We start from the raw sequence: 15,204 nt of genomic DNA, 5'->3' as shown, positions 1-15,204 counted from the left end.
TCAGCAGAGAATCTTTTTAGCATATTACTGTCCTTTTCTTTTTCGCGTAACTTATCATCAATGCAAAGCATCCTATCTCTTATTCATAACTATATTTACACACTCCGCTCTCATTATAACCATACCTCTTGCTATCCTATCATTGATATGCTTACTATGTTTCATTTACTGCTGTACTATTCACTCCCTTGCCTTGATGTTAGAACAACCCTTTCCCTGTCTACTCGGTCATAGGGAGAGGGGGAGGATTCCCATTACACCTTTGCATGCGTTGTATTTATTCCACTTATTGGACTTGATATGTTGCTATGATATCCCATGATCAAATGGCATGTGGCAGTATGATAGTCCTCGAATTAATATTATTAATTCTCATGGAAATTCCACTCAACATTATGGAATTTAGTTGTTTCATCTACTTGCTATTCTCTTTTACCAAAGAAATTGCTATTCTCTACTGCATTTTTTTCTACTGTGTTAATATTTGAAAATTGTAGGGAGAATATTAGAAGAATTTGAGCATTATGGGTGGAAAATCAGTTCGCCGAGAACCCTTGGTGTTGGAAATTTCTGACAGAAGGGCATAATTAAAATTCTAGGGCCTATACATAAGGAAATTGTGCAAATGGGAAGGGCATATTTCTTATCCATTCAGGAAAGGTCCTTGCTTGCATCCAAATAGAGATGGACAGTCTCAACCAATAATGTCAAGAATAGAGAACTGTTTAACTATTGGAATTTTAAAGTTGTCGGAGGTTGTTTTGTAACATACAGTAATATTATCTTGAGGGAAGGACCACATTGGCTAGGATGTTGATTTAGCAGCCCTATTATTTGGTACCCTCCTGAAGAATACCGTTCTGATTATGAGCTACCTAACGGTCATGAAGGGACAGCGTTTTCACTTTTAATACAAAAGCACGGTTTTAGGTTGGATAAAGAAAAGGTCTTTCCTACTTACTCTTTAACTGCATTACATGATAACTACTTATTTTCATGAGGACATGAAACAAGGTAAGCAGGGGAGTATGTTGGGCCGTGTAACAGGTATAAATTTACTCTTGATTACACTATCCTTTTCCTCCTTTTTATGCATTTGTGGCATGATGTAATAAGGTTTTGATAGAATTTCAATAGAAAGTGAACGAAACTGCTTTTGATGTGATTTGGCTGTCAAAACTAACTTTTGTTGTCTTTTATGCAGATATTAGCGAATGGGATAGCTGTTGTTCAAACTATTGAACAACAAAGGCTAAACAGGGAGAAAAGAGTGCATCTTGTGCAATCAATTGAGAAGAGAATAAGGAGGATCAGCGCAAGATGGAAGACTATCTGATAATAATATTTGGTAGTGAATTCCTCAGGATCTCCTGATCTTGAGGAATCACATTTATCTCTTTTCCTCTTTGATTATAAGAGGGGAAAAACATATAGAGTAGAACAACTTTTCGCCTTTTTACTAAAATTATAATTTTAATATACAGAGAATTATTCTGAAGGATACATCATGCTGTAATGACATTTGGATTTGATGAATAATACATAATTCGTGTTCCTATTTATTTGCAATATTCTGAAGTAATTAAGCAGTAATCACTGGAGGCTTGGGCCCGGTCACTGGTGGATTTTACTGTTGTCCCTTGTTTTATAGTTTTACCTTTCTTTTAATGCAAGTTTAATTACTTTGTTTTATAGATTTACGATTGATTTACTTTCACTAGTGTTGAGTTTCTATATTCATTACATTAATTCTTATTTCTGTTGATTGGCTTCATTTATTTATGTTGTAGATTGATTTAATTAGGTAAGAATCATTTATTGTTAATTGAAAGCCAGAGTGTTATTGGTTAGATCAGGTGTATTACTTTTATGCAGAAGTTTAGATTCGGCTGAAAGAACTCTGTTATCACTACGGTACACTTAGTTGATGTAATTGCAATTAGGACTTTTTGATTAAGATTGAGTTTTGGTGCTTGAATAGGTTAATTCCCTTGAAGTTACAAGTTTGATAGTTATGGTTTGATCCGTTTACTCTTGTATTGAAATCAATAAGATATCTTAAAGCATTACTCTCTGTAGATATAACGATTTTCATCACTTGCACATATTGTTTACACTCTTGAAACAGAAGGACTTATCGAGGTCGATAATTAATGTGAGGCATTAACAAGTTCTAAAAGACACCTTATATGTGCCCAACAGTCACTAGATTACAAGTGACCATAACAACAAATTGATGGTTGTTTTCATCTTAGATTTGTAACACAAATAGAAAATGTACAGTAAAAAGAGAAATAATCCAAAACAGAAAGCAACAATATAAAGTATCCAGTATAATAACCCAACTAGAAAGACTATTGTAAATGAATAAATCTTTTATTGATAACACCTAGTGAAAAAGATCTACAGATTGGTATGTAATTCCCCCTCCGTGGGATGGATCCTTTGATATCCTTGATGCTTCAGAAACTAATTATCTCTCTCAATATGTAAAAAAACCCAAACAAAAGTAGAGAACTCAAAATGGGAGCTCAAGAAAAATGACGATAATGTTGACGATGATTATAATCATGGTGAAGAATGAATGAAAAACCCTCCTTTTTATAGAAAATTACAGAGTTGATCTAGAAAATGGAGAATAATAAAATATTATTAACCAAATTTAGATCTAACTACTTGGAATACTTTATTATATTTATTGGAGAGGGAAAAGGTATTTAAAATGGTTAAATACCTTTATTTAGACATAATTAACAAATAAAATGATTTATTAATTGGTTCGCAAGAAATGAGAAAGGTGTGAAATCAAAATAATTATTAAATAATAATTTAATAATTATTCTAATAACAAAAATAAGGAAATTTAAATAAATAGTGATTTATTTAAACATTTCTAAGGGATTTAGTCAAATGTGACAAGGAATAATTATTTAATAATCGTTTCTAGAGAAAATTTAGTAAATAATGATTTATCTAATTATTCTCATGGTGTTTTCTTTATTTAAATCATTTTTTTTAATAAAAATGGTTTACTAAATTATTTTCTAGAGTGAAAGTGATTTTACTACGGTAAAATTAAATCTACATGGTGTATTTCGATCCACGTAGTTAGAAGTGGCTAGGTGATCATTTTTTGGTGAGAACAAATTTAGTAAACAAGATATCATGCAAAGGTAGAAGATGAAGGTAAATGATTTGTATTATGTGAAATTTACACAATGTGTAATCTTTCTAACATACGTTACCTCTTGAAAAAAAAATAAAAAAAATCGTGAACAACATGATGGTTATATTTCCATGTTTAAATTTTCATAACAACTTGTTTAAGACATCGGAGAGTCGAAGAAGCAATAAGCAACCTGCAAAAGCAATATTTTGTTCAAAATATATAGAAGAATTATTCTTATTTTAAATATGGAAATTAAGTGTTAAAATTGATTGTAATGAGTTTGCATGCGGATTGTGTTATAATGAAATTGGAGTGAATGAAATTGAGCTTACCTTTGTCATGTGAATTTCTATTCTTCTAGTGGAAAATGCAAGGGGAATGATGGCATATTAAAGACCATTGAAGATGTATGCATAATTGAAGATGTATATTTCTTGCTTTCCATTTCGTTTGTATTTTTCGTATTTTGTCATGTTCATGTATGTGGATTATATGTTTCAGAGTAGATTTTTTTATTAATAATTGTAAAGTTGGTCAAAGGCAGTATAACGTTATGTTTGGATTTGGCGTTGGTAGAAATATTTTTTCTATATTGTGTAATGTAATTATCGTTGCCTATATTTTGTTGTAGTTACTATATAGTTTTGATATCGGGGAGTCCATACCTCTTGTTTTAGAAGATAGATAATGTTAGAAGAAAGTATTAAAAAATATAATAACAATGTAATATTTGCAACTATGTATTAATAATGAGTAAATTTGACTATTGTTAATAGATAGAAAAGGTATGCGATACCAATAAATTGACCTTAATAATTATGGGAAACCGTTTGGAGATGTTAACATATGTGTTGGGAATGGGTCCTCTATAGGTCAATTTTGGAGTTAAAAACCCATGTTTGGGGGCAGAAAGCCCAAAGTTTGTATAAATAAATGTAAAGTCTCCGCATTTTGTGGTTGCGGAGCATGAAGATATCTAAATTCAAAAAGGGTTTTCCGTCCTTAGTCTAGATAGGTTGTGTCGGTTTTGGAGATCCCCCCTTGGTCTGCGGACTAGGGGATTGTATAAAAAGGAGGTCTTAGAGGAGTCTAAGAGAGGTAAGCAGGGGGAAGTAGAATTACTTGATGGGTTTGTAAAGAGCTAAAGAGCAAGAGTATTAGCTTAGGAAGAGACTTTGCAGTTGAGTGCATAGAGGCCTAGGGTAGAAGTCCATAAATAAGTGCGTGGACCCCTGCAGTTGTGTGCGTAGGGCAGGTAGAGTCTGTATTGAGAATCCAAATCATTAATAAAGAGGATTATTATGAAATTACCATTTACTTTCCATCTGTATGTGCATTATTTTACTTCTGCTACAAATGATGTGTTTATGCTATGTTGAATACTAGGGTTATGAATTAATGCTATATTGATGCACGAATCTATGTATTTCACTCTATCATATGAACACAAGTAAGAATATATGATACACGAAGATAATTGTAATGTATGTTAAAGTTAACCAATACTTAAGCTAATTTGGGTAGACAGAGAAGTAAGGATAATTACATAGGTACGTAAGCACCTGTTCTATCTATTTAGGGTCTGTGAAGGATGATCAAAGACTTCCGTGCAGGCACCAAGGATGAATAAGAGAAGTACATTGATAAGCCCTAAAGGGCTTATCAATCTGCATGAAGGCAGAGTCAAGGTCTAAAAATTGACATCACAACCATCTCAAGGTGTGGAAACTTGGTTCCTACATCCCCCCATACTGCTTCGGGTGAGACTTCAGTTCGTTCTCCGCGGATTGATGCCGAAAGGGCCAATAGTGTAGGGATTTCATTGGCTACTTAACGTTGAACCTGGGTCAAGGCCCATCAAGTGAAAAGATGGTTTCATTGCTCAGACCGAGATTTGCATAACAAGATGTGTGAGTCATCTCATTGGAATCCAACTAAGAAAGAGATCGAAAACTGGTTGGATAGAAAGATCCACAAATTCGTGGCGCAAGAGAATAAGAATCCGCGATTGTGAAAGAACAATGGTTGGACAGATATTTGTACACAGAAATACATGAAATCTTCTTATGTTCCTTCCCAGTTGAGTTATATGAGTGGATCACGAAGTTGGCACATGGCCAAGGAAGGTGGAGGCTTGGAAATCCGATTGTTTGGACATCAGAGTTAGTGTGAAGATTGGAAGCCTCTGAAGATAAGATCGTGCACGTTGTCAACCATTGGCTCAACCGCATCATAAGAGGATTTGTGACAGAGTTCACAGTCGATAATTCTATCAGTTATAGTGAAGCAGAGCACCACTTCTTCAAAGCACCATGAGGAAAGTATTTGAAATCACTAAATACTTCGATTAAGTTGTTTTGTGTGAAAATTGGGTCATGTGGTTACCTTGATGTTTGGAGCTACACAAAGTGGAAGGTCTTTCAAGGACATAGGAAGAAAAGGTCCTTAGTATAACCCGTTGATCGAGCTTCCTTTGAGTGATGATGAAGGAGCAGTGCAGTCTTCTCCACTGAGCACTATTCAGCTGATAAAAAAAGGGTTCCTATGAATACCTACACTGCCTCCATCCTCGTCCCATCCATCCACACCGCCTCCATCCTCACCTCTGCCACTCACCCCATCACCAACACCACTGCCACCTCCACCACTCTTCAACATGCTGAACTCCATAAAGCTACCTATATTCAAGGGTGTAGGGGATGAAGATCTAGAGAATTTTTGGTTCGTCGTAAAGGCTATGTGAGAAGATTAGGGTATCATGGAAGATCAAATGAAGAAATCCACGTTGGTTTATGCTCTACAGGACCACACACTAATGTGGTATATTAAGTACAATACTAATGACCCGATGTCCATGTTGGCAGATATCCAGGCTGCGCTGAATAGAGAATTCAGTAGACCTTAGTCTCAAGCGCAATCAATTGTGGGATTCAAGTAGATCATGATGAAGCCTAGGGATACACCCTAGGATTTGGATCAAATATTGAAGTGTACAATCCATGAAGCCAACATGAACCTAACTGATGGGAAGCACCATGAATGGTTCATGGCCTCGCTCTTGCCCCACCTAAGGGTTGCGCTATCACAACAGAAGATTGGGACCCATGTAGAAGCTCTGGAAATAGCGATGAGACTGCATGAGAAACCCATGCAGGATGATAATATGGGGGTTCAATAGATTCATGCGCAATTTTAGAACCTTTGCCTTGAAATGCAAAGTCTGAATAAGGACAGAACAACTCGGCCTTGGGTGCGTGAAGAAGTTTGGTGCCTAAAATGCAAAGGTCAGGGGCATGACAAGGATCACTATTTATTTTTTGCGAACTATGTTGTAGCAGGGGGACTAATGCCTCTATGGTTGGAGGCTACGACAGGGCCAAGTGTAGGTCCCGCACTATGGTGTGTTATATGCCAGGTGGCTAGGAAACATGTGATCAACAATTGCCATTTTTTGCAGAAATTCATACAAACACCAAAACAATTCTTCTGCAATTTTTGTTAATCAGTATGTCATGACAAGCTCAATTACTGTAGTTACAAATTAATGATGGATAGGACACCTACATATAGGGTGCAAGTAGAAACATAGCCTCCAAACCAAGGTGTTGGGGGAACGCAAGGTGAGTATCAGGGGGGCGGCTAAGTCCAAGGTGGAGGGGAGCCTGGTAGAGGCCAAGGACAAATAATTTGTTACAATTTTGGAGGACAAGGACACTATGTAAGAGACTGTCCAAATTCGACGAGACTATCATGCCTCTACTATACTCAGTTTGACCATGTGACTGAGGATTGCCCTATATTATTAGCTAAGATTTGTAGAAAGGGGCATAGCCTTCGCAGCCAACACAGAACCTCCATATGATGAGGTTTGAGCCTCATGAGGAAGGCCCTAAGGTAAACATTATGCTGTGAAGTGGAAGGGCGAATCGGGAGGATAAAGGGAAGCAACCTGCAGAAAGTGAATGGGTCTACAAAGCACCAAAAAAGGAGACTGGGTTTGATTTGGAGCACACAAAAGAAGCATTCATGGAAAAAAACAAAAGATTCACTAAGGCCTCTACCCTAGGAAGTCAGGAGAAACTAGTTGGAGAAATGGACCCATCCATGATTACCATGTTTTTAGAGACCTGACTGAAACTGCTCCGTGATAGTAAGGATATGAAAGGCCTGCAAGAACTGATCAATCGGTGCACTGGCAAGGATGGTGCTACTCGCGAACCACACATAGTCAAAAAGCTTGGCAAGCATAAGACAAAGACTGGGCATCGCAGATAGGGGAATATGAAATGGACCAAGTTATCTTGGATCTGGGGTGTGACACAAATGCTTTTCCAAAACAAACATGGAAAAGAATAGGGATACCTGTGCTCCAGCAGTCTCCGATCTAGTTAAGGATGGCGAATCAATAGGAAATTATCCCAATGGGGAGGCTACAGGGGGTAACAATTGACATCGAAGGCGCGAGCGCACTAGCGGATTTTGAAGTAATATAGATTGTGGATGATAGCAATCGCTACCCTACCCTCCTTGGAATTGATTGGGCCACTGATAGGAATGGGGTAATCAACTTGAAGAAGCGAAAGATGATATTTGAAAAGAAATCTCTCTGCCTAGTGGTGCCACTGGATCCTATAGAAGGACTACGCCATACATAACTAGTCTACGATTATGAAAGGGATGACAATTTGGACCAAATTTACAAGATAACAGCGTGAGACCAGGATCCAAGGGTAAATCCGATAGCAGATGGACATATTGCATGCGACCACGAGAGCTCCTGGACATTAGATTTAGATGAAGAACTAGAGCACTGGTAGAACAAACATCATGAAGTATCTATGCTGCGTTGTAATATGATAACCAAGTCATTATGCTACATATCATCAGAGGTAAGGAAGTTGCCTCACTATGATGGGCTAACTGACGTTGATCTTTTTTTGGATGAATTTGAAAGAGAATTGCGGGAGAAGCATCTCTTCCAGGCCTTGGATTGGGCACTACTATGTTTGCAAGATTGTGGGGTACGCACAAGGATAATTTTTGTGATTGGCGTGACTATAGGAGGATGATGAGAATACGTTATGGATAGCCAAAAGTACAGATGACAAACAAGTATGATGGAAGGGATGATCTACGCGATCACCTGGCCAAATGGACTAAGGCATATGGAGCGGAGCCCCAACCTAAATGTCTGCATTTGTTTTGTCATACCCTGGATGTCATAACAATGAATTGGTACTCGGAAACAGAGCCACACCATGGAACTGAAGAATAGGCATCTTGTGCAAGGGGTTTATGATGATGTTAAGCTTTGAGGATGGGTTTGACTGTATTAATGCCATGCTACAAGAGGTTAAAGCAGTAATATTTAGGATGCTGTGGGATCCTTTGGACCTTATTGAACCTAATTGGACTGCCTAGGGAAGCCATGTGCTGGAATGCTATAACGTGACTGGTGAAGAAGAAGATGAGGATTCGAGAAAGATCAATTCTGGAAACCACGGGTCACCACGAGGTTGAAGGATCGCAGATAGAGGAACCAGACATAACTACACTGCTAAAAGCTAGACAAGTCGGCAATGGCACAGAGGCGGAGCTGAAATTGCGAAGATTGGGTACTATTGGGATGATGTAACAGTAGATAAGGTCACTAATCTCCTCCGCGAATATTAGGATTTGTTCCCCACAAAGTTTTGTGATTTGAAGGGAATAATAGGAGACTTGGGTGTCATGAAGATCACCCTGAAACCACATGCGAAACCTATGGAACAAAGACCTTACTAGCGTAATCCAAAATATAAGGAAAGAGTCTCAGCTAAGTTAGATAAGATGCTTGTGGTAGGTATTATGGAGTCGGTAGAAGAATCTGATTGGGTAAGCACAATAGTGGTTCAGGAAAAGAAACATAAAGAAGAAATAAGGATATGCGTGGATCTCCAGAAATTGAATGATTCTTGTGTGCATGATCCTTTCCCGACCCCGTTCACTGACGAGCTTCTAGATAATGTAGGTGGCCAAGAAGCATACTATTTCATTGATGGGTTCTCTGGGTCCCATCAGATCAAAATCGCACTTGAGGATAGAAGCAATATGACCTTCATGACTGAATGGGGATGTTTTTAGTACATCGTAATGCCTTTTGGGCTAAAGAATGTGCCAACAATATTTTCACGCATGGTCATTGTGTCATTCAAAGATTTCATATATAAATTTCTCAAGGTATACTTTGATGATTGGATAGTGTTTATATTGGTGAAGTGCAACGTGGCAAGTCTACGCTTGATGCTAGATACATGTTGGAGATACCAAATCGCATTCAATCTGAAGAAGTGTATGTTTTGTGTCCATTTTGGGATCCTGCTGGGTCATGTGGTAGGCTAACACAAGGTTACCCCCCCTTACACACACAATATGCATGTAAAATGCATAAGAACATTTGTCCCGGGAATTTTAACTCTCTAAGGAGTCAAATCTTCATTTAGAATATGGTTAAGGCCCATTTCTTAATCTCTACAGAATAATTTATAGACTAACTGAGTCTAACCCTTAATCCATCCTTTCCTTTCTATCGAGACTCATTCACCCTCAAAACTTTAGTTTAAATCTTAAGCTGCATATAATCAAAATCCACACTTTGCTTTGATATATCAGACATAACCACAAAACCCTCTCTCGGCGCTTTATTTATTTTATGCCTCTTTTAAAAGAAATACAAATAAACATTCATTAACTTAGCTTTTCGCCTTTTTCCTTGGTCCTTGCCAAACTTAAAAAAGAATGAACCCACGTTCATAAATCGTCAAGTCCACACATCCGGTCCATTGCATTCCCACTGTGCTCTCTATTCACCAATCACTGATCAAACCAATCTCCACCATCAATTTCTTTCTCCGATCCAATGAATGATGTCTTTTCCTGCTCAATCTAACTTGCACGACACTCCTCCATCATTGATCTACACTTAATGGATCTGATGGTCGACAGTGATTTCAAGTGGACAAATAGCACAAGGATTAACCACCCAATAAAGCGATTTCCTCTCTCCTCCTCGCTGCTACGTGTCACTCGATAAGTGGAATCGAGTGCTTACCCTTCAATACCACTTATGGGTTTGAGCCCACCCAAAATACCACTTCCACTGTTGCGAAACTACTTTCCTCACGAATTAACACCCTCACATCTCTGTCATACATTGACCGTTGATTACTTCCATTGAACGGTTGTGACGGCTCCTCCAGATTCCTCTTCCGCCAGCGCTTCCAGTTAATCTCCACCATTCAATTGTTGATTCCCTTCTGTAGGATTTAATCTTGATTGTTTATTTCCTTCAAACTTTCCCATTGATCTCCAAGATCTAATGACTTCTATGCATCAACGACTCACCTCTTCATGCATTCCTTTGCCTTGACTTTAATTCATTTCATCAGTGTTTTGTGGTTTCAGGTTTTTCTTCAGGATTTCAACCTTCCGCTTCCACTGCTCAACTCACTCTCGAACATGACCTTTACAAATTCTTACATCGTAGTCTCTCCAGAGCTTCACTCTGATCCTTCAATTGGATTTGATGATCCCTTATGATTCCTCTGAATCATTCTTCTCCTCTGCATAGTTCTACATAACCTCTGTTACAAAACCTACGAATTCACATATAATTCATTCATTAAATACTCATTTCACACACTTACACAGTTATGGAATAAAACTTTGTATATACAAATATTAACAATTGATTACATATCGAGATGCTCTGTCTCTCGGGCCTGATCTTCAATATCAGTGGCCTACTTCCCTACACTCTGCCCATAGGCTTACATTTATACCAGAAAGGTTCTGTTGAACTAATTTTGGTCCAAATCCTTAATCTACTGAACTGACTCCTAAATGTCCTCTAAATCCACTTCTAACTCCAGTTAATCCTTAAGAATCCTCCCTATTTCCTCAAATCATGAAACTACCTTAAGAGTTATAATTGACTTCTAACTCTCTCGTCATTATTAACCACTCATGTTCTCCTCCATTCGAGAGCATTTACAAAATATATCACATTATCTAATTAATTCCTATCCTACTCACTCAAAAGGCTAAATATTACATTAATTCAACACTTAGGAATCCAACTTCCTTAAAACACATGAATCCCCCCATGTCTACTAAATAACAATGATTTTATCTTGGGTTGAATGCTCTTGCATCATACTCCCAAAATAGAAAATATTCATGATCTCCTGATCATGTGTCTTCATAAGTTGATAGAAAAACTCCAGGGTCCCAAACTTTAGTTTGTAGCTGCCCAAATGCCTTGCACCTTTGTTTCTATTGTATGTCTACTATATCTTGTTTCATCTTCCTGTCCTTATCAATCAGGTTCAAGTTCTAATTGATCATGCTTCCCGCTGCTATCAATTTCCTCCACATGGATTGTTTCATTATCAACTACCATAATTCTTCAATCTTTGTCTCCAGTTCATCCTTGGACTGGTCCATATTCTGCCTCTTACTTCTTCCTCTTTCTCTTTGCTTCAGGTTGTTGCTGTTGTCCGCTAACTCTTCAAACTATTGTTGGTTACTTTCACTTTGTAGTTGCTCGTTTACTTTTTTTTTCTACTTTTTCTCTTGCTCCAACTTTTTCATTGACTCCTACATATACTGCCTCCCTTTCATCCTTACCCTCTTTCATGATTATTTATGTCTACACTGAATCATGACTTTCCAGCATTCTCTACAGCAATTGAGCATCTCTATTCCATGGATTAAATTCTTCCACATAATCTTCTTCTTTCATCTTTATTTGGCTGCTCATCTATGGCAAATTTACTCCAGCATCTGCAACTAAACCTGCACTCACAAAACACTTGTTAAAATAAAAAACATAAGGCTTTTGTGCCTTATCTTCCTTTGGCAACAATTCAGTTTGTTGCTCTGTTTCTTTCTCCTCTGTTAGCACATCGGTATGCTATTTTGAATTCTCAAAAGAATTCATGAGACTGTTAGCTAGTCTCTCCTCCACATCATCTACTCTAATGATGTCTTTCTGCTCTTCTCCACTGTAGTGAACTCCTTCCTCTGCAATCACACCGTCATACTATGAATTTCATAGCAAATACTCCAGCAATGCAATTTCTCTGTGACACTTCGCAAGTACTTCATCATCACTTACAATCCCTGCATTTATAAATGAATTGTCAATTTGAAAATGACAAGGCTCAACAGTTTCAACTGTTGTTTCACATATTAGTTCTTAAAATTGAACTTCATCTCCTTTTCGTACAAGAAATCATTCCTCTGTGGTAAGAGTTTCATTACTAAGTTCTTTCTGCTACAATAATTCATTGCCTTCCTCATTCAAGAGATATTCTCCCTTATCCTTTACTCCAGAGTATTCATCTTCTGAAAGATACATTTCCATACTTTTGACAGCTTCAAAAGATTGCTCATCCTCTGCAAAACCCTCATTTGTTAGTGACCAATCATCAAATGTCCTTTCTCCCAAGGTTAAATCCTTTTCATAGGTTTCTTCCTTCTTAACATCTTTCAGTAGATGCCCTTCTTTTTTACTGACTGTTTCAAAAAATTCCATGGTTATTTCCGTTGTGCCTATCATCATGGTGATTTGATGATCCTTTACTATGTTTTCAACTAACATAGTCTCTTCCTCAAGTTTTCCTTTAATCTCTTGCTATTTACCTTCTCCAAGAGCTATCCTTGTCTCACCATCTGCATTAATATTCTCTTGCATTTTTTCTACATCCACAGACAAACTATCAATCTTAAAAACATAAGACCCTATGGTCCTACTTGATGTTTCAACCATCATATCTCCTTATTGTTCCAAGTTCTCTTTATGAATTAGAAATTCTTCGATGTTTTTCTCTTATATCTCCTCAAGCCCTTCACTTGGTTTCTTGATATATTTCCCAAACTATATCTGAGACCTATCTATCTCATCTTCTTCCAAAACATAATTTAGATTCTTCTTGTCTTCTTCCTCCGTTATTACAATATCAACAAATTTTCCTTCTTTACATGTTTCACCTGCAAACACACACAAATTATCAGATTTAAAACCATGTGACCCTTTGGCCTCACTTGAAGTTTCAGTCTTCAAGTCTTCATGTTCACTCAGAACTTCACCCTGTTCTGCTTCACAAATGGAAACTTCCATTTTCATTTCCAACTCAACTTCTTTGAGTTTTTCCATCAGCCACCTTACTTGCCTCTGTTGTAGCCTTCTCTACAGCTTATGCCACTTCATTGGCTTCTTCCTCAAGAGCCAACCCAGTCTCTAGTTTTCCTTAAGTATCCTCCTTAATGCATCGAGTTGTTCTGTTAACTCTGCAATTTCTTTGTCAAGTTCCTCTTGACTCATTCTCTTACCTTTTTCCTTGGCATCCTCTTTCTTCATCTTTCTTCTGCTGTGGTCTTCCTCAGAACCTCTGCTATGACTATCAGTAGTCATCTTCTTCTTCTCTATCTTCATGAGCTCCTTACTCACTCACCATGAGTTGCATTAAAGCCTCTGCAACAACAAGTCCTCCTTGTTGCAACTTACCTCACCAAGCTTTCCTTTGTACTTGGTCTTTTGGCAAGCCCTTGGTTCTCTGTCTCTAGAACCTCCTTTGAGCACTTCTCTCTGCTCCTTCTAGGTCAATTCTTCTGCATCTCCTAGGAACACAATTGTCCTCTTGTATTTCAGTCGACATGAAATACTTGGTTCTAACCACTTCTTCTTTCACTTAGAAAGTCTTATCAGCTTCCTTCATTACCTTGGCAATTCTGCGCACATCTTTTGTGGAATTACCTTTGTGAACTGCAACAATACCTCTACAGTAACAAGTCTCCTTCTTGATACATATGTTTTACTAAGATTATCTTGTTTGAGCTTATTCTTTTAGCATTTCTCTGGTTCTTTCCTCTGGAACCAATTCAGGCACTCCTTACTCTAGATGTCGCAACCTTCTCACCTTATTTTGTTGTTATCTGTGCATCAATGTACAAACACACATTCTCCAATCAAATCAAAACAAAACATATCACCTCACCTTCAAGATCTCTGCATGATCTTGTTCCACCATTCCACCTGTAGTTTGAATGGATTGTCCTTTGTTTCTTACATCTGCAAGTTCTGCTACACATCACCTCTATGTGCCTACTTTCTGTCAAATTAGAATATGATCCTTCCTTCCGTGCATAAACATCTTAAAACATAAATTTGTTCTAATTCTTTCACGTAGAATTTCTTTGTTCTGTTTTAACACCAATTGTTTCAATTTCTATTCTGCTTTGATACCAAATGACGCAGGGTTATCCCCGCTTACACCAACAGTATCCATGTAAAATTCATATGCACATTTGTCCCAAGAATTTTAACTCTCTAAGGGGTCAAATCTTCATTTAGAATATGGTTAAGGCGCCTTTCTTAATCTCTATAGAATAATTTATAGAATAACCGAGTCTAACCCTTAATCCATCCTTTCCTTTCTATCAGGACTCATTCACCCTCAAAACCTTAGTTTAAACCTTAAGCCACATATAATCAAACTCCACACTTTGCTTTGATATATCGGACTTAACCACAAAACCCTCTCTCAGTGCTTTATTTCTATTATGCCCCTTTTAATAGAAATACACATAAACATTCATAAACTTACCTTTTTGCCTTTTTCCTCGGTCCTTGCCAGACTTCAAAAAGAATGAACCTATTTTCATAAATCATCGGGTCCACACATTCAATCCATCACATTCTCGCTATGCTCTCCATTCACTGATCGCCGATCAAACCAAACTCCACCATCCATTTCTTTCTCCGATCCAACGACCGATGTCTTTTCCTGCTCAATCTAACTTGTGCAACACTCCTCCATCATTGATCTGTGCTTAATGGATCTAATGGTCGACAACAATTTTGGGTGGACAAATAGCACGAGTATTAACCACTCGATAAAGTAGTTTCCTCTCTCCTCCTCGCTGCTACGTGTCGCTCGATAAGTGGAATCGAGTGCTCACCCTTCAATACCACCTATGGGTTTGAGGTCGCT

The sequence above is a fragment of the Pinus tabuliformis genome, chromosome 5_1 (assembly GCF_031772625.1).
Source record: "Pinus tabuliformis cultivar Carrire ecotype Pingquan chromosome 5_1, CPIR1, whole genome shotgun sequence".
Lineage (NCBI taxonomy): Eukaryota > Viridiplantae > Streptophyta > Pinopsida > Pinales > Pinaceae > Pinus > Pinus tabuliformis.
This window is presented reverse-complemented; position numbering follows the sequence as displayed.